Raw genomic sequence first — 24,775 nt, forward strand, 5'->3', positions numbered from 1 at the left:
CCAAATGCATTTTACAGTCAGCTTGCCAATTCAAAAAAAAAAAAAAAAGCAGAGATTCTGATTCTGACTGAGTTGGTATTGTAAATCTGCCAATCCATGGCCGTGGTATATGCCATCATTATTTAGCTTTTTAAGTTTCTCTCAATAATATTTTGTAGTTTTAAGTTCGAGGCATTATACATCTTGCATCTAAGTTATTTTTTGATATTTGATATTCTCTAATGCACATGGTATCTTTTTAAAAATCTTTTTAAAAAATTATATTTGTTTCTGGTATGTAGATATGCAATTAGTCTGTTCATTGATATAGTATCCAGAGACCTTGCTAGGGTTACCTATCTGTTCTAACAGCAGACAAATTCTTTTGTTTCCTAGACACATAATCAAGCCGTCTAGAAACAATGGCAGTTTTGTATCTTTGTTTCAGTAAGTCTTTTTCTTGACTTATTACACTATATAGGACTTCAACTTCTATATTGTAAAGAAGTGGTGATAGCAGTGTCCTTTTCTTGTTTTCTCAATTGAAGGGGGTACTTTTAGCATTTTACCACAAAGCATGATGTTTGCTGTATACATTTGTATATATTTTTAAAAATCAGATATTTAAAAATAGGTAGTTCTTTTCCTCATTTGCTAAAAGTATACTTGGTATGTGTGTATGCCTGTGTGTGTATTTTATTACAATGAGTATCAAATTAATTATGTACTATTCTGTGTACATTAACATGATCATATAATTTTGTCCTATTTTTTCCTAATACTATAGTGTACTACACTGATTTTCAATTGCAAATTTACTTTTGATTCTTGTTATGAACTTCCTTGGGCAAGATATATTATCATATATATATGTGTATATATATACACATATATATATCACTAAACAGATTGTAGATTTAAATGTGAAAGATTACAGAATAAAGATTTTAGGAAAACACATAAGCAAATTTATACATGAGCTTGAGTAAGCAAAGACTTCTTAAGCAAGGTTCAGAAAAAAAAAAGGATGACAAATTAAACCATATTAAAATTAAGAACCTCTGTTCATTGAAAAACATTGTTAAAAGAGTGCAACCGTATGCCACCACGTGGGAGAAGATATTTATAATACATATAGCCTACCAAGGACCATATTCAAAATATGGAAAGAAATTCTACAGGCCAATATAATAAAAGGCAGGCAACCCACTTAAAAATTGGGCCCAATACTAGAATAGAGATTCACAAAAGAGAAAATCCAAATGACAATAAATATATGAAAAAGGAATCAGTATCATTAATGATCAGAGGAGTGCAAATTAAAATCACAATGAGGTTCCATCATACACAATCCTGGAATGATGGAAATGGAATCCACAGTCTCAGGTATTCTCAAGGATAGAGCACCTAGAGTATTACAAAAGTGGAAATTATTATAAGCACTTTGTCAAACTCTTCAGTACTACCTCACTAGAGGTAAATGTCCATATAAGATGCAGGAATTCCACCACGAGGTATATAGTTAAGAGAAATGCATAGTATCCTTACAAAATATATGAAGGAATGCTCAAGCAGCACTAGTCATATTAGCCACAAATTGACAACTATTCCAGTAGCCACTGTGGTAGCCAGCCTGTGAGATGGTCTGCTATGATCCCTGCCTTCTGATAGTCACACCCTCTTGGAATCTCCTCTCACATTGTAACAGGGCTAGTCTGTGTGACCAACAGACTATGGCAGAAGTGATGGCATGTGGCTTCTCAGATTCCTTATCAAAGCCTGGAGCTTCTCACCTTCTCTCTTCCCCTCCAATCCCCTCTTCTGACCTACTCTTCTGTCCTTCTTCCTCCCACCTCCTTCTCCCACCCTCCCTTCCGCTCCCCCCCCCTGCGCCTTTCTCATCAATGTCTTGGGGAAGCCGGCTGCCCTATCATGAGAAATGCTATGAAGAGAGGTGTGGTGAGGAACTGAAGCCTTCTGCCAACAGACACGTAAGTGAACTTGGAAGCAGATCGCCTCAGTCAAATCTTCAGAAATTGAGCCTGGCTGGTGGTTTAAACACAATCTCATGAAAGTCTCTGAGCCAGAGTCCCCAGTGAAGCTGCTCCCAGGTTCCCGAACCTCAGAAACTGTGTGAGATAATGTTTGTTTTTCAAGGTGCAAATTGTTACAAATTGAGGTAATTTGTTATGCAGCAATAGATAACTAATACATCCATCAACAAGAGGATGGAAAATTGTAGAATAATCATAAAGTAAAATACTAAACAGCAATGCGAATAAACAAACTGCAAGTATATGCGATGTTATAGATGAATCTCGCAAACATATTTAGTAAAAGAAACCAGATACTAAAGAGTACATACATTTTCATCTCATTTGCATGAAGTTCAAAAGCTGACAAAACAAATCTATGGTCATAGAAGCCAAGATAGTGGTTACTCTTCTATGAGGCACAAAGGGGCTACTAGGAATGTCAATAATGCTTTAGTTCTTGGTCTGAGTAGTGTTGACATGGATGTGTTCATTTGGAAAATTTATCATTCTGAATACTTCCTATTCACTTACATTTTTAAATGTATGTTATAATTAAACAGTTTAGTTAGATTAAAAGGTAATGTATTGTGATTTCAGTATGAGCGTCTCAGAACAATATAATGAACTGTTTTTTGATATTAGTCTCTTAAAAGTACAGAATCACTTTACATGTTGTCATTTCTGATACTGATTCTTGATAAAAACCAAGCACAAAATAGTGAATCACGTACCATGAAGATGATTCTCTATGGAATTAAATTAATGTGGTCCTGGTATATAGTTTTCTAATAATCAAATTTAATTTTGAGATAAGCTTAGCAGTGTTTCTCAAACTTTAATATGCATAAGAAATACCTAGGGGATTGGCTTAAAATGGAAACGCACTGCCTCTATACCCAGAGAGTCTGATTCAGCAAGAATGACAAAGGGCCATGAATTCGTATTTTTAACAGATATTCCAGTGAAACACTTCGCAAAATACTGCAATAAAATTGTACAGGTGTTTTTTGCAAACCTTGGGACATACTTGTATTTCTGAATTTCAAAGAGAAACTAGTTTAACTGCAAATACACATGGGTATTTGATGCCTAAAAAAAAAATCCTCAAAATGGGGAAGGCAGAAATTAAAGTCTGAATATAAGAGCTCATATTTTAAATGCTTTTGGAGAATAAAAATGATATGAATTAAAAAGAATCACAAATATTTTACTGATTCTAATATATAACTTCTGTTGCATGAGAGGGGTGATATCTGTAAAAGATATGCACCTGTTGTACAATTAAATGTCACTCTACTGTGAACATTCCTCCTGCCCAAAACACCCACACTTAAGTTGCACTCCGAATAGCCAAGTCTGAATCTTCAGTTAACAAAAACAAGTTAGAAACCCCACAAATTTCAGTAAGACCACAGTGCTTGCTTAGAAGCTTATCTGTCCCTATGTTGTGCCCCTCAATAGAGTCTGAAAATCTTTCCTTGGTAGTGGAAATGACTCTGGCATGGAAATCATGTGAGTTTGACTTGGGGAGAAGAATAAGCAATAGTTCTCAAAGGACAAATATCCAAATAACCTGTTTTCATGCAAATATACTCATAACAAACAAAGCAAGGCAAAAGGAATCCTGAAGACATAAGATGTGTAGGCAGAATTATTTATAAACTGTATTATTCTGAAACTGCCCAAGAGGCATCAGCAAGTCTTTAAAGGTCCCTTATGATCGCTGTTAGAAGTACTGCTGGAAATAACATACAGCAGTAATAAACCATAGGTAGCTACAGAAACAGGCATACCATTTACTTTACCAAATGGGGTTTATTTTTCCTGTGTAGTCTCCTCTTAATAATATGAGCCCCAAAGTGAGGTCTGTGTCGAGATTTATGAAGTCGGTGAAAATGGGGGAGGTCCCGGTCCTTGTGTATGCCAGCAACTCTATAATCATGCAACAGCTTGCTGGGCAGGGGAGGGGGCTACCTCTGTGTTCTGTGCGTTAGCTAGGCCTGATGGTGCTTATTAAATTCTTAATGGGGATGACAACCCTGCAACTGATGGAGGGTTATAAATGCAGCTACCTCAGGTGCAAATTATGGGCCAGACTTTGAGGTCCCTGTTGCTGAGGCTATGGATTTTTCTATTAGAACTACCACATGAAGGGATGTATAAACACGCTTATTAACATCTTCACCCTCTATAGAGTAACTATTTGGCCCCAGTGAGGCAGGTAGTATCTCCTCCTCTGTTCAGTAACCTTTAGAATGATCAGTAATCAAAGCAGTGCCCCAGAGTGCCAAAGAATAACAAGGATGCTAACTAGCATCGTGGCAGAAGCGGAATCGCAAGTATGTATATACATACAGACATTTACACACGTACATACATATGCATATGTGTATCCATATTTATACACATGCATTTGTATACAGATGAATACACATGTATATCCACACACATACATGCACACACATCTATATACACATATATACGAAAGAAAAAAATGAAGAAACACTTTCAGAACAGGCTATTTTAAAAATCAAGACTCCATTAAATAGAGAAATTATGTCTATATTAAACCAAGGTTGAAATGTAGTAACTAGTGTAAAAAGGCAATATGGAACCATCTGGTATTTTCCTCAAATGCTAACTTCATGAGGGCTATAGATAATTCAAAACCTGACATCTCGATTTTGGCCAATGGAGTATACCATGAGTAAAAGAGTCAGTGTAATCCGGTATATGAGGGGCTATTAACACTGCTCCTCACAATCTGAGAAAGCAATTGCCATTGATTAATTGCAAAAATGTCCCCGATTCTGCCCCCAGCCATGTACCCCTGCTGTTTGCAATGTGACATTCAGCTCCTTTCTTCAAGTACTGGAGTTCATTTCTCCACCCCTTGCATTTCAGCTGGCTTTGTGACTTGCTTTGGCCAGTAGACTGCAGCAGAGGTGACAGCATGCCAGCTCTGAGGTTAGTCCTGAGAGGCCATCTTGGCCCATCCAGCCACAGCTGACCTGCCAACTGACCACAGACACAGGAGAGTCCAGCTAGGTCTGGCTCAGACCAGCACAACTGCCCAGTCTACCCACGCATGGACTCATGAGACACAATAGTCACTGTTTTGTGTCATTAAATTTTAAGGCAACGTCCTACACAGCAATAGCTACACAATCTTGGCTGACATTATGGTGAATAATTAATGCTCTAAATAAAAGATATTTTTTTACATTCCTTTTTGGTCATAGATTATAGTCATTTTTACTACTTTTGCTAAGTCACGTGAGATGCAGTTCTCAGTACTTCATACAACTACTACAATTAATGACTTTAAAAATCCAGATTTTTGGTATAGCCTGTTACCTAAATAGGAGATCTGAGTCTAACCACAGTCTTGTCATTGAGCCTCTGCATTAAAAAGATAGTTCAAAGGATCAGCACCATTACAGGAAAGTGGTGGGAGTAGTAAGGGATCCAGGCATGGGGTGACGGGATCCAGATGAAAAGTGAGGTGCCTCATGAATAGGCAAACTCTCTGGTAACTTTTCATCCTCAATTGGCACTTTGAACTCAAATCAACCTCAAAAGCTCAAGATGAAATGCATTCAGAAAAATGGCTCGTATCTTTAAGTCATCAGGAACAGGGACCAGCTGGGACGCTGGCCCCAGGATGCTCTTTTGTATGTGAGCAAAGACAAACATCCTAATAGTCTTTCTTCCTAAAAACCGAAACTTAACTACTGAACAGACTGTTCCTGGGCAAAGGAATCTGAAAATAACCTAGTATCCACTCGGTTACAGTATTTAGAATTCAAATGAGAAAAGAAACCATGTACCTTTAAACATGGGCTCTCCAAAAACACTGGTGATCACAACATATTGGTGACCATAACGTATTCTCCAACTTGGAAGAGACTGGAAAATAATACCAAGACAAAAACATTCTATTCCCTTAGCCCTGCAGAGCGACTCTTTTGGCCCAGGGGTGGCTTCCACATGAACTCTTTTCATGAAGACAGAGGCAGCAGTGGAAAAAGTCACAGATCTTACTACTTTTAACGACAGTCACATGTGTTTCCAAGGCCTTGTCCGCAAATACCAGCATCACTAGTTGCAAAGAAACACAAAATTTAAATGAGAGTAGATTTCACACATGAGGCAACAGGCAGCTTTACATTTGGATATGACATTCAGAGCTATGTTAAAATACTACTTTGCATACAGATTATTGAATGCTTTGTCTTGGAAACCAATTCATGTTCTGTATGCCAGGACCCAGGGAGAACTGGCGATGCTGACTGGCAGAGTCCTTCCTTTACGTTACAGAATTCCAAGAAGAGATACAATTTCCCCCAAAACATTTTTTTATGAAGAAAGGAAACTGGTAAACCTTTGGGGATTGAGTTACAACACCTACAATGAAAGTAATAACCCTTTGAAAGATGTACAAGTTTTCCCCAAATTGGTAGTGAAATAACTAGAAATTTGCACATTCATCCTAAAAAACAAAGCACAGTTCACCAGATTATCTTTTTTTAAAGACTTAAAGTTCTTGGAAAGCGATGTCTGAATACTCAAAAAAAATTAATTGTCGTAATAAGTTACTAATTATTGAGGATCTGTCATGTGAAAATCTGTATAGCTATTTTTCTACAGTAACCTCACAACAATCCATCCACAGAGATATTATTGTTATTCCAATTTGAAACATAAGGAAAATGATGTATAATTCACCAGAGGTCCCATTAGAAACACATTACTGATTTAAATAAACAGTTTTGAATTAAACTATTCTAATGTGGTTTTTTTGTTTCCTTCCACATTCATCATCATTCATATTTTGCTGGCTCTATGAATACATCAAAATCAGAATCATTTAAGAACCAAACAGACTCCTCTAGACGTTTCTCATATTTCCCTTCTTTCTTTTCTGTGACCTCACAGTTCTCAAAATTGCTCTATTCTTCATTTAGATAACTGATATTTTTATCTTTCTTCTTATTTCCAAGCTCTTTCTGAGCTAAATTTCATACACTCCATGAAAATAACATATACATATTGGACAGTGACTGACATGCCTCTGATTGGTCCTGCAGTTAGTAAACTATGTTACCCAAGGTTCCAGAGGTAACCTGCCTTCTTTGAGGACATCCATCTGTACCAGTCTTCTTTACCAGCATGCGTGTTGCCATCACTTCTCATTCAATTATTGTTAAAGACACTTCAGTTAACGTTTATGTGTACGTGTTTTCATAAATAAGAACTTAAGGTTAGTGAAGACGGCAGTGGGCTTTACATTATGTGTTATTTTCATAGCAGATACATTGTAATTCAGATAACTAAAAACCACTCACACTCTTTGACCTCAAAGCTGACATGTAATTAATCTTTAATGAGTTATTAACATTCTTTGCAGTTTTATAAGGCCTTGCTAAGGATTAATAAAATTATTAAAATTTGAAAAATTAGTCCTGAACAGATGAGTGGGATATTTTACTATCTTGTCAGGTGGGTAACGCACTTGAATACTAAGTGTCTGGGAAAGTGCCACTTTACGAAGGGTGGCTCTTACAAACATTTGCATGGCACTCTTACTCTATTCATTATCTGACGCATAGTCCTCTCATATGTTTTCAACCACAACTGTCTTACTTTTAATTTTAAAAATCTAAAACAGAAGAGAAAAAAGTATAGAAAATCCAAGAGAGTACAATATTAAGACTGTGCATTAAATACCACGAAGAACACATAATTCAAGATTGATGGCAGTAAAAATGTAAGAGACTAAATATAATTGGAGTTGGCTTCTTTAACGTTTCAACAGCACTGTGATATTGAAGTGGACATTATTGTTTCCTTTTAGGGAATTTTCCAAGTTTGAACAAGATAACAGATGTGAAAAATGTTTTGTAAAGCATAAGACATTAAGCAGTTGTTATCATGATATGACTACTAGAGACGTAAATCAGACTGCTTGATCACATAATTTAAATTATAGACCTTCCCTATAGAAATGCAAGCTTCTAAGTCTACCCTATATGGGGTAAGGTAGTCGACACTACCATTTTGTAGTCTCTCAAATTTAAATTAAAATTCAAGAACATCCGGTGAAATCCACAACGGAAATACTTCAGAGTCTACAATATAATGAATATAATTCCCTGGTAATAGCTAATACACATTATCCTTGTGGGAATACATAGGCAATTTCAAGGATATTATGGAACTTCTTCCCTAACATTTGAAAAGTTTCAGAGTCAGCTTCCCAAACACATTAATTATGTGGAGACTCTCACTAAGGTAGACTTCCAGGAAGTCTGAGCTCTTGGCTGTTGTGCTAAAGTGAGGCACATTAAGTGGTCTGCAGGCTTCCTTCTCTTTCTTCTCTACATTCAGACAATTGATTAATGATGGCACAAGAACACAGTTAGTAAGATCGACTGTATCTTAAAATAGCAGAAGGATTCTTTTCCCCAGCTTCTTGGGCCTGTCATCTTTATTATAGAAAAAAGCAAATACGGGACATCTCAGACTGAGCCTCACCATTGTCTCTGAAGCCAGCGGGTGTAATTTATCCCAACTCAGAAATAACTATTATGATCAATCAGGCATTTAAAATTGAGCCACTTTAGACTGTTTGAAAATTGATTAATATATATATTTCATTTGATTTTCTCTTAATCTTCTATCTCCTTTTGGGCCCAAGAGATAGAAATTATTCATAATGTAGTCACAGACACTTTCCTCTAGTGTGGTCCTAGAAAATAGACTGTTGGACAGCTACAAAGACAGTTAAATACTGTCGTGCTGTCAGTTGTAAGCCCCTCCCTAGTTTTAGATATGTTAAAATTTAAGAGAATGGTGACTTAGAATACATGACATAAATATGGTATATGAGTGCCTATGTGTGTAAAAGAGAGGAGAAAGAAAAGGATAAATTAAAACTGGACAGTAGAAAAATCCAATGAGTTAAAAAAGTTACTTCTCAAAGTATCTATCAGTACAATTATTTAAATACATTCTTTAGTTTTATGTGAAAGAAAACTTCCAGGTATTTGATTTCATCTCAACATTAATAATTCTCATGGATTCTGAATGCTTTCTATCATGATTACATTGGATCTGACCTTCTAGGGTGAGAGGGATTGAGAATGAATAAGATTCATCAACAGGGATAATGTATCTTGCAAAGGCAGAGAAGATTTTAAGCATTCTGTTGATGGGGAAGGAAAACAGGTGAACCATTTTGTTCCCTTCATTGTCAAGCTTTCTGTAAGAGCAGTCTACAGGTGCAATTGTGTGTGTGTGTGTGTGTGTGTGTGTGTGTGTGTTTTAATTACCAAATCTTAAGTCACAAATCCTTTGTTTTTCTTCCCTTCTTTCACCCTCCTGTTTTAAGAAAGACTTTTTGGAAGTCCTCCTTTTCTGGAATTGGATCTCTAAGTTTTTCTATTTGCTTATCACCTTTTCCCACCTTTCTAAAGCAGGAGTAACAAACAGGTCCCTGAAGGCCAGGCAGGAAACATGCAGGAGTAAGCAGATGGAGTCTCAGCAGGTGAACACCAGGGAGCCGTAGAAACCACAGCCGACTGGAAAGTGCCTGCCCCACCTAGAGAGGTGCGTGCAAACTAATTTTAGCCATTTGTTCCCATGCAGGAATATGGTCCCAGTGTTCCCACATCTCCCGATTTTTAAAAATATTGAATCATGTATTTTAAAAGGAATTTGCCTGCCATTCAAAACACATCTGCAAGTCAAATTTAGCTCTAAGGCTGCCAGTTTGTAACATCTGCTCTAAGTAAATCTTGCTCTCGTTCACTGATTCCTCTTTCTGTATATCCCCCTTAAATGTAGGGTATTTATTGATTTCTGCTCAGAGCCTTCATAGCTCTTGTCTTTAGTGTCTTCTCTTTAGTTCTCTCTTCCAATCTGTCTCCATGTTGATGGCTCGCACCCCTGTACTCTTAGTTCTGATCTTTCTTTTGAGTTCTTAGGATCTGATTTTCCAACTAATGATTATTTATGCATGCCCTGCTCAGCACGCCTCAAATCGTACATACCAAATCATTGTCAAACTCGGTCATCTTTCATTTTCCACATCTATTTACTGAAACAACCTGTGGCATATAATATGTATTCTTAAAATTTTATTTTATATTTATATTATTTTATGTATATTATGTGTGTATATTTTATATAACATATGTATATATTTTAAATATATTATATATATATTTGAAAGCTAGCATCACATAGTTGTTAAGATCAGTCATTGGAATCAAACCACTTAGGTTCTAATCCTAACTCCCTCACTTACTAACCACGTGGCCTTGAAGAAATTACTTTACCTCTCTTTGCCTCACTTTCCCCATCTCTGGTTGGGGGTAATAAAAGTACCTACCCCACAAGGTTACAGTGAGTATTGAAAAATTATTGACTAGATAGCAGGATACAAAATGGAATTTTTTTATTTTCCCAGATTTGCAGAATAGACTTCAAACCAATGAATGCCAGGCAATTTATTCAGGTTTCACTAATGGAGTGTTAGTATAGTTTTATGATTCTTAGCTTTTCAGTTACATTGAGGGCATATAACAAGTGCTATGGATTAATTTTTAAAGATGGGTAGAGATTTTCTTGAAGGGAAGAAGTCTTATTATCCTATAACTGACTGAGTATAGCTATGTGCTAAATGCCCTTCCAAAGGTGTAATATGTATTAGCCTATTTAATACTCTTAAGAATCTGATAAGTCTTCTATTAGTTCCATTCTACAGATGAGGAAAGGAAGGTAATTAAGTACTCACCTAATGCAACAGACAGGTCAGTGGAGAAGCAAGGAGGTCAGGCGGTCTGACCTGTACTGGACAGCATCTTTGGGGTTGTCAGAGAACTGCTGCCTTCCTTGTCCCCCCTCCATGAATGCCTTCCCTTTGCCTTACGCCCTGGGTAGAGGTCTCAGAGAGAACACTTTGAAAGCTTGAGATGCACCTTCTGGAAAGGGGGAGATTCATGAGCTGGCATCAGACCCACATTTGAAGATGAGAGACCAGAGAGCAACATTGCCACCAAAGGCAAATTGTAAGAGCAATTTTTTCCCACAGCCCAGCTGCCCATGCCATAGAGGGCATCTTGAAACATGATCCACCAAGAAGAGGGTGGAGGATGAGAGCAGGGTAAGGATAGAGTGAAGACTACACCCTTTCTCTCTTGCCCACTTCTGAGCTTGAGTCAGGCCTAGGCTAGCCAAGGAACGAGTTTAAATTGGATTAGGAATTGAAGTTTTGATAAGAGAACTATACCTTTAATTGGGTGATGCAATAAAAACTGAGAGTGACGAGGAAAGTCGTGGGATCTTTCTGGGACCTCGTCCAAGAGCAAAGGGAAATGAAACTACCAAGAGGCTGAGCAGAGCAGGGCTGCAATGATGTTCTGCACTTCATGGCTGAGATCACATTCAGTTACTCCTCAAAAACTTTTAGACCCCCCTCCCCATTTATTTCCAAAAGAAGGACTGAATCTTCTAATGTGTCATCTGGGGCTTTTCACCATCTAACCCTATTATATCCCTTTTACCTTTATCTCCCATCACAACCAAACTAAATGCAGTCACACTCCATTTTGCACGTCACCCTGCCTGGCATAAACTCCACACCAGCCAAATCTTCATATTTTTACTCATTATTTAAGATTTGGCCAATATCTTACCTCTTTAATGAAGCCTTAAGGATTTCCCCTAATGAGATTAATCACAACTTCTTCTCACACATCTATTATCTCACCCTCTCTTAAAATATAATTAAAATTAGTAATTTATACACTTTTCTCATCCACTAAATTGTAAATGAATTCCATGAGAGCGGGAAGACGCCTTATCTTTTTTAGTGCCCTATATAGCACTCCGCAAATGGGGCATGTACACAGAAGGCACAATAAACAATAATACAATGAACACTTAATGAGTATTATGACCTGAGACCTTTCTCACTTTCAGAGCACTTGCAAAATTCTCAGGACAATCTACATCATATGGACCTTTGTACGATTTTAGCTTAAAAAAGAAACAATGATATCCAGACACATTGGTATCAAAAAAACAAATTGAAAAGAAATTCTTCCACATGTCAGACTGCTTACATTTAAATATTAAACAATTACAGTACTAGAATGAATACACGCCAAAGTAAAAATAAATATTCAGCCATAAGTAGATAAAAATTTCAGAACACAGAGAACCATGAGCCCAACTAACAATGCACAAAGGGTTCTGTGGTGTGTGCGTGTGTATGTGTGTGTGTGTGTGTGTGTGTGTGTGTGTGTGTGTGTATGAAAGCTGTGTGAATTGGAAGCCATATGTATTGGAAGGTAGAACTTTGGGAGGACTCACTTTGTAGAAGTAAGAATTTATTTTGTACTTTGCCAGATATTCAATTCAGGGCTTGGGAAGCAAGCAACAAATGTAATCATGGATTACTGTAGGCAGCCAGCCAGCTATATTTACTAACACACAAAGAGAATTTTAAACAGTTAGATTGGACAGTCCTATAAAAACAAAAAGGACTGAGACCACTAAGCATCTGCTGAATGCAAAGGAAATTCCTTGGGTCATTATTTATGTTAGATGATGAACAGGACTTATTACAGGCAGCTTCTGACTTACAGCATCTGTCACCAGGCTCGGTCCAGTTGGACAGGCAGGTACACTGGCTAGTATCAAGGTCCCACAGAGAACTATCATTACTGATGTGGTGCAGTGGGCGGCTTAGGCTGTGGAAATAGGTTGGACAAGCTGCATACAGACACACAAAAGCATTCTCTCTCCATCGTTAAATTGAGCATAAGCTGGTCTGGCATTTGACATTTCAATGATGCTTTTAGCTATGGCACTCAATGTTTTTGCAGCCTACAGATGTGGGGCCCAAAAGAGAACAACCCTAATCCAACTTCTTGACTACTTGGAAATTTAGTTGGCTTGGAAATTAAATATTGGATACAATGTTTAATATCAGTAACTATTGTCTTATTTTGTAGATATGTACTATTGGTATGGACTTTACTGATAATCCTCAATTACTAATTACATGACCTCCAACAAGTTACTTAATTCTTCTAAAGTCAGTTTCTTCCTTCATAAAAATATAATAGTATCAATAATAGTAGTATTATAATAGTAGGATAATAATAGTATCAATCCAGTTAGTTGTTCTGAGGATTAAATGAGTGAATTGATGAAAAACATAGCACAGTGGACATAGAGTGGGCACTTAATTACATGAAATTTGAGTAGTATATTTTCACTATATTGCATATGCCTACATTACCATATAGTGCTGTTATTTACTACACATTGACTTATATATTATTATATAAATATTATATATTCTATATCATTGTTTGGTTGAACTACTTTTATGTACAGAAACTAAGAGCCAGAACCATTTATTCACTTTCTTAAGGTGGCTCTGCTATTTTTAAAAGAAAAAACTGCATACATTAAAGGTGAGTACAGAAAAAAATAAATCTAACATCTTGAGAGGAAGCTAAAGAATTATAAAAAACTTCATTTTCTGGGGTTGTTAGTCTTCTAATCTTTCAAAAATCTTCTTCGGAAAAGTGCTTTCACAAATGGAATAGAGACCAATGAAGCCGTGGTGCTGGGCATATGGCTAAAGCTTATCTTCTCTCCTTTTGCCACTGATCTAATCTTAAAAGGTCTAACAATTCAATCCAGTTTTGTGTAGGCTACTGAATATTTTTCAGTACCATAAACTTTGTGTTTCTCATGTTTTCTTTTTTTTTTTTCACTTGATGGGTATGAAACTTTAATCCCAAACTTCCTTACTAAATTGTCAAGAATGTTTTCTAATTTAATCCAGCAAATCTTTAATGAGTATTTCTTATATATCAAGAGCTAAGGAATAAAAAAAATGAATGATAGTTTTAATCATGTGCAAACAGACAATTATAATACAATCTGATGGGTGTGGCTATGGAAGAAAGGAATTTGGTATTTTTGTTTTTGTTTGTGTTATTTACACATACCAGAAAATGAAAATCCCTGAAAACTTTTAACAGGCAATAAAAATGAAGGTAGAAAAAAATTCATTAGGGGGAAGAGTAATGAATAAGGGCACCACAGTTTAGAACTACATGATGCTTGGGGGAATGAGTAAAGTATGCAGGATATGTGTAAGAATGGCCAAAATGGTGCTAGGGACAGGTTGATGATGGTCATTTAGTGCCCAAAGCTCTCGAAGGGATTTCCATTTCACCATGGAGGACATCAGCAGGTCACTGAGAGTTATAACATAGTAACAGGATTAACTTTAAAGATCTAACGGAGATATTGTAGAAGGTGATAAGAATAGGGGAAAGAGCCCCTCTTGGGTGCCCTTCAGTGGATATGGGCTAAAAAATAACAGCCAATTTGAATATTGATTCTTTGAAAACAGGAAGATAAATCTCCTAAAGACCAGATTAACCACTCCTCAACTTAATGCCTTTACATCACTGCACAACAACTCCCTTCCACTCCCAGACAATGGGGAGATGAACGCATTGGTAATGACATATCCATCAGTCCTCAACTGCATCCCTATCTTAAAACTGAATTTGCACAATAGCTTTTTGAAAGGCCTGTCACTGCTTCAGTGTCGACTGTCGCACTTCTCTGTGGGAGCTGACATTTTGCTGATACTTCATCAGGCTGGACTGCCTGCTGAGAACAAGATTGGTAAGGGATATGCATCTCACTGCTGGAAAGGATGGGAGATGTATTATTTAAATACAATTTATTTTACAGTAACTTTAAAAATCAGATTTAAGATTCTTCAGAGAGGTTAGAAGCATATTATTGCGTCTCACCTCTTCATGTCTGGGGATGTTTAAGACTTTTAATTGTTCTAATAGTTTTTTTTTAATTTGTTTGTTTTGTTTTATATGTACTCGTTTTTTGTTTTTTGTTTGTTTATTTTTTGTCTTAGATAACTGTCTTCTTGTTCACAATAGTGCGTCATAAAGGAAATGCCAGCCCTGATTTATGGTAGGTGTGTTACAGGAAGTTGGGAAATAACTTAGAGGTTCTGTAAGAGAACACATGGTTCCTCTCAATGTGAGTCAATGCTCCAACCACATAAATTCCAGAGAAAAACTGAGGAGGCTGTGTCTAACATAAAGCAATGCAACAGTTTTTGTTTGTTTTTTAAATCTTTAATCAGTTCAGCCAAACAATTTTTGCTTTAAAAATAAAATAAGCTTGGCTAAGTAGTAAATTTTTTGTTGGCTGGAACTATTTGTTGGTTAATTTAATTCAACCAAAAAGGTCAGACCAGTTATCTGTTTAGAAACAGCAAAGTAGAATGGACATCTGAGAAGTAATCATTTCTTAATATCAAAAGGGTAAGTAAAGGTTAAGAAATCTTTCCTTGTGTTTGGAATAAAATGATCTGTCAGCTGGTGGTATGCTGGAGTTGTTACTACCAGCTTGGGGAAACCAACTGTTAAATTCTCAAGAATTTTGCAAGCCAGTTGACATAACACTGGTGGCTTGAGATCACCAAGGTGGGAGTCTTACACTGTAGAAAACAGCAAACACTACAAGCCAGGGGCTTTATATTTCAGAGAACCAGTTGTTAAACATTTACCAGATTATTTCTCCAGAAGGTCCCCACCTGTATTCGATATGGTTTTCATGATGTTTAATGATGTTTAATTATCATCATTTCAAGATGATTAATCATTTCATGATGTTTGATCATATGATGTTTAAAGCATAAGTTGGAGTTTGTATCCTCCTTCTAGTGTCTTCTCCCCCATTCTTTCTAATCTTCTCTCCTTTAGCAGTGAAGGGGTCAATTGTGTAAACGCTCATGAAAAACATGGTAGAATTCAGAGAAGTCATAACAAAATGACTGAGGGATAGAAAATGGAATTGCTGAAGAAAGGGAAATGAAGAGTTATGAGGAGGAAACAGTACTTTGTTCTTATCTTTAAAAGAAAAAAGAGTTTTAGTGCTGCTGTCAAGCTATGCTCAATACCCATGCCATATGAAATAGGAGAAAGCAGTCTCAAGTTAAAAGAGCAACAAGTTTAATTGAACTGAAGGAAAAACATCTTCCCTGTTATGGCTACACCAGTAAGAACAGACAACCATCTTACTCAGGTACTTAGTCAATGGTTGGTCTGGAGATGATGTGCTTTCCCCTGATTGTTAAGGGGGAAACTGGTGCCATAGTGAATATGGATAAGATGGGAATGTATAAAGGAGGAAAATAGTCACCCGCAGTCCCACCATCTAGAGATGGCCACTGTTAACAACTACTATCCTTCCTGCTATATTTGTCCATAGACATATATGGGTCTATGTTCTCACAAATTTGGGTAATTTTGTATGTACATCATGTAATGTCAAATTTATGTCAATTCTCCTGACATTACACATTCTTCTAAAACATGAATCTTAATAGCTTCAGTATAGGCCACTCATGTGTTATGTAATTTGTTTAATCAAACTCCTTCTGGTGGGTATTTAGGTTGTTTCCATTTTGTACTTTTTACTATTACAAATAGTGCTGGGTTAAAGAAGAAACTGGGACCTCTTCTCAGATTATTTGGTAAAAGGCCTGATACGTAAGGCTAACCTTCACACAGATGGTGCATTCTTATCAAGGGTGTTAGAGGAGCTGTCAAGCCATGCTGCCAACCCCAACCCCCAACACTGTTTAGGAAGTAGGGAAAACTACAACCTACCGTAATGCAGATAGTTTTCTAATACAGCGAAATAAACCCTTTAAAAAAAAAAGAATTATTTCCCCCAAGTATTTGTATTTATAACTATGAGAAATTGGAATTTATATAAAGCCAATATCTTTAGAAATAGCTTTTAGGTCTTTCCTGCCTTGAAAACACATTACCTTGTATAGCCTATAAGTATTTTTACAGTTCATCATGCAAAGTAACTAGGTTTTAAATTCTGTAAGCACCATAACAGGATATTTAGAAAAATTTTGTATGCATTTTTTCAAACACAAACCCCTTTTTAAATGCCACACACATTTCTTTGTGGAGTATGCATGAAGCATTTTTAATGAGTCCTATCCTTTGGTTCCACTCATTTGTCTAAATATCTTATTATGATGATTATACAATTTTTGCTTGTGTCTCTGTGTGTAAAATCAGATAATAACATATAATACCAAAATTGAACTGGACAAGGAATTGGTGAGTATTTTTGCCTATTCAATTCAATACATCATCTCATTTATCAGGTTGCCAATAAATTTCAATACTATTACTAATCACCAAAAATCTCTCTGAACTATCATGTTATACTCTCACGGAGTTTGAAATCCTAGAATAGAAGAGTCATAACATAACTATTAAAATTAATATTTTAAAGAATGAGCAGTTTATCTGTCTCTTCACTTGTTTTTAAATAGTCTATTTATATCATCTGACAATTGGAACAGTGTAAACTTTATCACTAACTGCTTAATAATTATTCCATTAAAGTTGAGTTAGACAAGAGAAAATGTCACTTCGTTGTCGAAATAGATAGTAACTACCTTTTGAATATGTAAATTCTTACCTTTAAGCTTTTTTTTTTTAAGCAAAAACGTAAGTTAGGGATAGCCAACTGCTGCTCCAGCAAACTTTACTGCTGCTTGAAATGCTTGTCAACAGTGCCAGAATGACAGTCCTAAAATAAAAACATCTAGTTATATCCAGAAAAATCGTCAGACAAAGACCTTAGCCTATTGCTCTTACTTGAGGGTTATCCTTAGTGGCAGTGATGCATTTCCCCCAAATGATGAGATGATTAGCTAAGTGCTAAATACTATCCTGTTGTTACATTTTATGTTTGTGTTTAAGTTTCTGGTTTTATTTGCTTGTTGGTTTATAGAAAGTCCTAAGCACTGAAAACTAATTCAGATAATTGTTTACACCGTATAAAATCATAGACAATCACAAGCAACAGACTCTTGCTAACCTTCTCAGATACCTTTGAAATAATAATGTAAAAAATACAGCCATGGTCTTCCAGCCTACGGCTCCCCTCCAGTTCTCAAATTGTTCCAGTGTAGCGGAGTTTAGAAGGTAACACAGGCAGGGTTAACAGAGGTTATGTAAGAATCACAAACAGAAAGGAAGATAACAGGGTAGTAGTACCACCAGCTCTTCGAAGCAGGTTCAGTTTAACTGATCACTTTTTATGAGTCTATAATCTTCTCCCTCTCTGACAAGAATGGTAAACACGGTCTAGTAGATTCTGAAAGTGCCTTCCAGTATAACTTGAAATAATATACTGTGGTACATTGGTTCCAAGGATGATTCCAACTACATCTCCCAAACTTGCAGGTCTTTTGCAATGAGATTTTGCTGTTTCACTGACCAGAAGTTAAAATTTTTCTCCTCCCCTTGTGTCTGGCTGGCCTTAGGACGTGCTTTAACGCATAGAAATTGGCAGAGGTAATGACATGTGGCTTCTGAAGCTAAGCTTTTTGACATGTGATAGCTTCCTGGTTTTACACTTTTAGGATGCTGCTTCTTGGATTGTCGTCTTGAGATTGCCATGTTATGTGAAAGTCCAAACTAACCTTGTGGAAATGCTGTGTATAGCAAAGGCAGGTTGAGAAGCCCGGTCAAGCCGAGTTCCCAGATGATCTATTTACGAGCTAAAAGCAGAAGAACCGTCTTATTAACCCACAGGATCAAAAAATAATAAATCATTGTTTTAAGCCACAAAGTACCTGGATGGTTCGTTACACAACAATAGATAATTGAAATACACCCTAACACAATATTTCATAGAGCAGTTAGAAAAAAAAGAGCATTTATAAAGCTAACAGCTTTACTCACTTTGTTGGTTATGCTGTGTCTAGGTTAATAACTTATGTATAGTACAGGCTTTTCCTGTGTAAGCAAGAGGACAATCACAGTTTCCAGTTCTGTTTTTTTGTTGCATTGACTTCCATCCTCGCAGGGCCCACAGGAGAACTGGCACTCCGGTCCCCAGAGGCCAGCAAAGCAGGCTTGTGGAATAAAAATAAAAAGACAAAGAAAGGAGTTAAGGGTTATAATGAATCTCAAGATGCCCCCTGATTTCTTCTGTCACCTCAGTGGGTTGGAAAAGTGTGTACATGTGTGTGTGTGTGTGTGTGTGCGCGCGCATGCACGTGTGGTGTATGTGAGTGTATCTGCGTGTGACTGAGCTGCAAGGAAAACCACATTTGAGTAGCCTCCACGGATTTACAGCACTTCCAAAAATATTCCCCAAAGAAATCAACACGATGCCAAACCTTGTCACTTTGGAAACACAGAGACAGAGGTGACTTTTTGCTGAAAATGTGGTTTTTCAGACAGTAACAATGGAAGCAATTTTGATATATATCTTTGGAGGCAGCTTGCATAGAACGAAACCTAAAAATGAGATGTAATTTGTCAAGGAAGCCTAGGAGGTGCAGTGCTTGGGAAGTTGTCCCCAAATTGTTGCCTGAATCCTGTCCCAGTCTTTATTTCTTTTGTAATCCAGAATAATCACCCCAGAGGTTTATAATTTGTGTACTTTATAAAAGTGTGCAATGCATAAAGTGGGGGAAGAGGAGCGTGTGGTGCTTTGTTGAATGCCCTTTGAACTGGTAGATGCTGCGAGGCCTTGTGTGGGCTCAGTTAGAGGTTCCCCTGTTTGTCCCACCATTGAAACTGCTGGAGTTAGAGACCTGGTGGAAAGCATTCTTTGAATACAAGGAAAGCCTGGGAACTTTCCCAAACATATGACAATTGTGGAAAGTTGCATCAGTCCAAGCTGGGCTGTGAAGTATCTTCTCGTCCTGGGAGGAATCTCTGAATAACAGAATTACAACATTTTCTGGATGTTCATACCATTCCTGGCTATTATCAGTTGATCATTACTTTGTGCCAAGCACTTTACATAAATGAGCTCACATTTCCATAAATACCACCATGTGATATAAGCAGCTTTATGGCCTTTTTATATAAGAAACTGAAGCTCTGAGAGGTAAAGTGACTTACTTTGGGTCATCCAGCTAATAAGCAGCAAAGTTAGGATTTGAACCCAGATCTTCTAGCCTTTGGAACTGAAACTCAGCCCACACACCCAATTTGGCTATAATACTAGGTGCTTAGCACCTTTCAAGTCAATTCACTTGCTTTTAGAGACTCACCAGAACTCAAAATTTGAAGTCCATCCAGCGTGGAACTATGGTAACAAAAATCTATCCTCCTAATGATGACACAAGGGTTGACTAGGCCTCCTTAGATGGACTCGGTGGGCTCTCTGGACCAGAGTCCTCCATCTTTAGAGATCTGCCTGCAGTTAGGGTCCAAAATACCACAGGCTACAAACTAATCAAAATAAGGCAAAGACACTGGCTGTCTTTTTCTCCCCCTCTCTTTTTTGCTCTTTCACAGATTGATGTAGAAACTAGCTCTTCTACTCTTAGAAGTCATTGCTGATGGGCTAAATAAAGCCTGGTGCTGATTGTGGAGAGCACTGTTCATTAACGCCATTGAAACAATTTGCAGTCTTTAATTAACTATTCATCGGCAATCTAGACACAGGTCTAGAGTTAAGATTTTTTAAAGATATGTCTGGCTCTAGGAGCACTTGGGCTACTTCACTCTTTTAAAAAAGATAAAGAAAAACAACAGGCCTGATTTTCATCATGCACAACTCTTCAAGAGCTCTTTTTGCCTTGATTTCAACTGCCAATCATGGCGATCCCATTCACCCGCTCCAGTCTGATTCATAATTTCATTTTGTGGTTAGACAAAAATATCAGAATTGGACAAAGTTATCTGATTGAAAAATAATATGTTTTCCAGAGATTATGGTGACCTCTCTATTTTGCTAATTTACATATACTTTCAACTCATTTTCCTTCACAGTGGGAATCTCAGAAGCATTTTCCAAGATAGTATATTCAGCAGCTGCTTTAAGAAAATGTTATCAGAATAAATTAAATCTACCCAGGTGTGTGTATACGCTATTGTTACCTCATGCTTGACTTCCAGGGCATGACTTCCTTAAGCGGGTTATTGAATAAAGGGCTGACTCTACATCTAAAAATCAGTTAAAAGAGGAGGAGGTTTACAGATTGGCATGGGACCTACTCTTATATGATGTTAAACATTTGTGTTACGTCAGGCTTCTGTTCCCCTAAGTTCTTTTCTTCTTTGCCTAGAAAGTCACAATCCCGCTACATAAATAGTCCTTTCTCCACAAAATCTAGGTGGGACATTGCTGCTCACGTACAGTTCGATAGCCACAGGACAACCTGTAAGACCCTTATTCCTGTTCTGTTAGCTCCAGAAAAACCCTGCAGACTATCTGAACTTGACAATGCAAGAAGCAACATGTAATACTTGAAGGCGAAAGACAACCTTCAATCCCAGGGCCTGTCTCTGTAAGTGCATGCAATGGTATGACCACTTCCTTTCTCACCTATTCGCTCCTCCTGATTAAAAAAAAAAAAAAAAAAAAGACTGCCCTTTGGATTACTTCAAAAGCAAAGAGTTCACTTGTGCATTAGTTTTGACAATTTTGTTTGTTATCTATTCAGTCTTGCTATGTATGAAAGAAAAAACAATACTATGATAATTTCCTCTGAAAAAAATAGTAACAAGTGCTTAATTCAGAATACATGAGGGATGTGTATATGTTATGTTTATAAATAACATGAGAAAAATGTACAAAGAATAAAAACTGAACCATGCACATTTATGTATTCATTTAGGGAAATACTTATTGATCATCTCCTGTATGTCAGGATTGCTCTAGGAGTTTGGGAATACTTCGGTGAACAAAATGGACAGATAAACTTCCCCCATGAGAATGAGCTTCTGGCAGGAAGGATAGGCAATAAATATTAGACATGATAATAATTGGAATATGTGATGATAATAATAAAAAGAATAGTATGTTAGAAGATGACTTCGGAAAAATTTTTTAAATTCAAGGAGTTTCACAATTTGCAATTTTAAGTAAGGCAGGACTGACAAGATTCAGTGAAAAAATGACAGAAAACTTTGTGAAAAATTGAGAGAGCCATGTAGACAGATATCTAGGGAGAAGCATTCCATGAGTCCACAAACTCAATGCAGAATGCATTTTCCCAAATTTTATATGCATGTACAAACATAGATATCTATATATGTTACTTATAATTGGAATTTTGTTGTACATAAACTTTTATATTTATGGATTGTTAAAAATACTTAGGCAATACTCAAAAATTTGAAAAAGGAGATACTGATAACCCTATTTAAAATTTCCAAACCTTTTTTATGGATAGAATCTTTGAATTGAGTTTGTTTGAATGATCTATCTTCAGGTATAAAGAAAACAATTCGTTAACCCTGGAAGCTAGCAGTACCTTTGGTTGATTACTTCAGCTCAAAGAGGTGATTGGCCAGCTTTAATCTTCTTAAGATTCTCTTGCAATGGGATCTTTTTTCTCTTGCTCAAGCTAGCCAGGGGACAGCTAACAGCAGAGGCTGAGAAGACAAGGTTAAATAACTTCATCACCATGTGTCTCAGTTTCCTCACCTGCAAATAGGGGATTAATAAAGCTTACCCATCTCCTGAGGACACTGGTGGGTTAACTAATTAATGATCACATGGTGCCGAACAAAGGCTGAGCATTGTTATTAGAGAAGAAAGAAAATTTATCATCAGATTGTACCTTTCTGGCATCTGTTGCCTTGGTAACCAGATTTGCAGGTGCAACTGCCATTTTTGGCACTGCATTCCAGGGTGTTCTCCTCCACACACTGACATTCTGAAGAGCAGCCAGATCCATAAACCCCCTTGGGACAGGCTGCAAGCAGACTGAGGCAAACTGGTCACCTGAAAACCATGCTTTGTTTCCTTTACATTGTCAGTGTACAGGCATGTTTTTCTGCGGGGCCTGATTATGGGGAAAACAAGGGGATCATCCTGACTGCCAGAAAAAAAAAAAAGAAGAAGAAGAAAGAAAGAAAAAAAATGTCTTTCAAAGCAGGCAACTAATTTGATTTTTTGGCAACTGGATGTGAACAGTGAAGCCTGAACTACTTAAAAGGCTTTGGTGCTTCTGGGAGAGAAATTGCTTCTCAATGTGCTCCATTGGTGCCCATAGTTAATATTCTCCAAGGACTGGTAAGGTCTGCCAGGCCCTATATTCATTGTGCCACAGCAAGATGATGGACAAGCACTGACGGAAAAGCTTACCATTGTTTCCATCCCCTTTTATGATGTGGTAATCCGAACTAATTTTACATCATGTATATTACACATAACTTTCATCGTGACAGCAGCATTTTCTTGGCTACACTTTTGGCAAATGGTGCTTGCCTTTCCTTCATTATTTTCCCCATGCTGTTGAGTCTTAGGGATGGGAGTCAGCACAGGAATTCTAGTTTGAAGAAGTCTCACCTTTGCATTTAGGAAAACATACCCTTAGTTCTGTCTTTGAAGAGTTATTTGTAGTAATTCAATTCCTTTTCCAAAACCTGACATGTTTTTTCCTCCCCCATTATAAATGTCCAAGGGACTTATCAAGATCCTTCAGGTAATCTCCAAACTCAAGGTAATTGCATTCTATGCCTGTAGAGGCTTTGCTGTCAAAAGCTGCTTGGAGAAAACAAAATAAGTCACTTGACTTTCTGCTGGATGGAAATTATTAGCATCTGCTAATATCTGCTATTATTAGCAGAGATAATTTAAAGTTGTGGTTATAATACTACCACGTAGGGTGATTCGTGTCCCCATTGCCATGGACAGAGTTACCCTTGAAGCAGAACAGATTTATTAACAGGGCCCCTTTTCACTGTTAATATTGTCCCATTTGGATGATAAAATGTGATCCTTCTCTCATCCTTTCTGTGGCTTCTGAGTCCTTTCCCAGACCAACAAAGTCCCAGGTCTCTCTCTCAGAGCTTTCATCTTCCTTGCTGGCCTCTTCTTGCTCATTCCAGAGCACTCCCTTCCCTGGATTGGCTTCCATGCCTGACTTTTCCTGGTTTAGCATATAGAACAGTGGTTCAGGGAACAACTCAGACATGATGGAATGCTGAAATATGACAATTGGGTATAATAAGAAATATAACTATGAAAATATGCAGAGAAAAAAGGAAAGGTAAAATCTTTTGGCAATCCAATGCCAGGGTTCGTTATGCATTGAAATGTGTCCTCCAAAGCTCATATGTTGAAGTCCTACACTCAGTACCTCAGAACGTGACCTGACTTGGAAATTGTGTCTTTGCCAATGCAATTAGTTAAGATGAGGTCAGACTGGAGTGGGATGGGTCTCTAATCTGATAAGACTGATGTCCTTATAAATAGGTGAAACTTGGGCACAGAGATACTCAAACAGCGAAAACACCTTGTGAGGATTAGAGCCAAGGAATTATGGGAAGCCTGGAGAGGCCCGGAACTGATTTTTCCCCAGCACCTTCAAAGGGATCACGGCCTGCCAACACCTTGATGGCAGACTACTAGCTCCGGAATTGTGAGGCAATACATTTCTGTTGTTTAAGGCACTTACTTTGTGGTACTTTATTACAACAAGTCTAGAAAACTAATACAGGGTTGCAAACTCTAGCTTCTGAGGGCCAGGTAAGTGGCATTAATCAATGAAGCCTTGAGTTTAAGCAATAAGAATCCTGAGAACTGGAACATGTATTTTTTTTAAAGGTGGTCACATTCAATATTGTAACCACCATCACTACCACCACCATCTGCTCTTTGAATTTCTGACCAGATGAATT

General features: G+C 37.3%; 1 long non-coding RNA gene across 2 annotated transcripts in view; it reads right to left on the reverse strand.

The window, feature by feature from the left end:
• Window positions 1-24,775, reverse strand: part of LOC103680826 — an 80,163-nt gene that overhangs the window by 47,001 nt on the left and 8,387 nt on the right. The window contains exons 4-9 of one of the 2 annotated variants that reach the window (XR_573169.2): window positions 22,402-22,522; window positions 18,866-19,038; window positions 17,595-17,705; window positions 10,816-11,002; window positions 9,484-9,618; window positions 5,264-6,116 (exon numbers count right to left, since the gene is read on the reverse strand). This is a non-coding gene — a long non-coding RNA (uncharacterized LOC103680826). Of the gene's footprint in view, window positions 1-5,263; window positions 6,117-9,483; window positions 9,619-10,815; window positions 11,003-17,594; window positions 17,706-18,865; window positions 19,039-22,401; window positions 22,523-24,775 lie in introns of those variants that run through there. The other variant, XR_573167.2, reaches the window with a different exon arrangement.

Source organism: Ursus maritimus, unplaced genomic scaffold (assembly GCF_017311325.1).
Source record: "Ursus maritimus isolate PB19 unplaced genomic scaffold, ASM1731132v1 scaffold_4, whole genome shotgun sequence".
Taxonomy (NCBI): domain Eukaryota; kingdom Metazoa; phylum Chordata; class Mammalia; order Carnivora; family Ursidae; genus Ursus; species Ursus maritimus.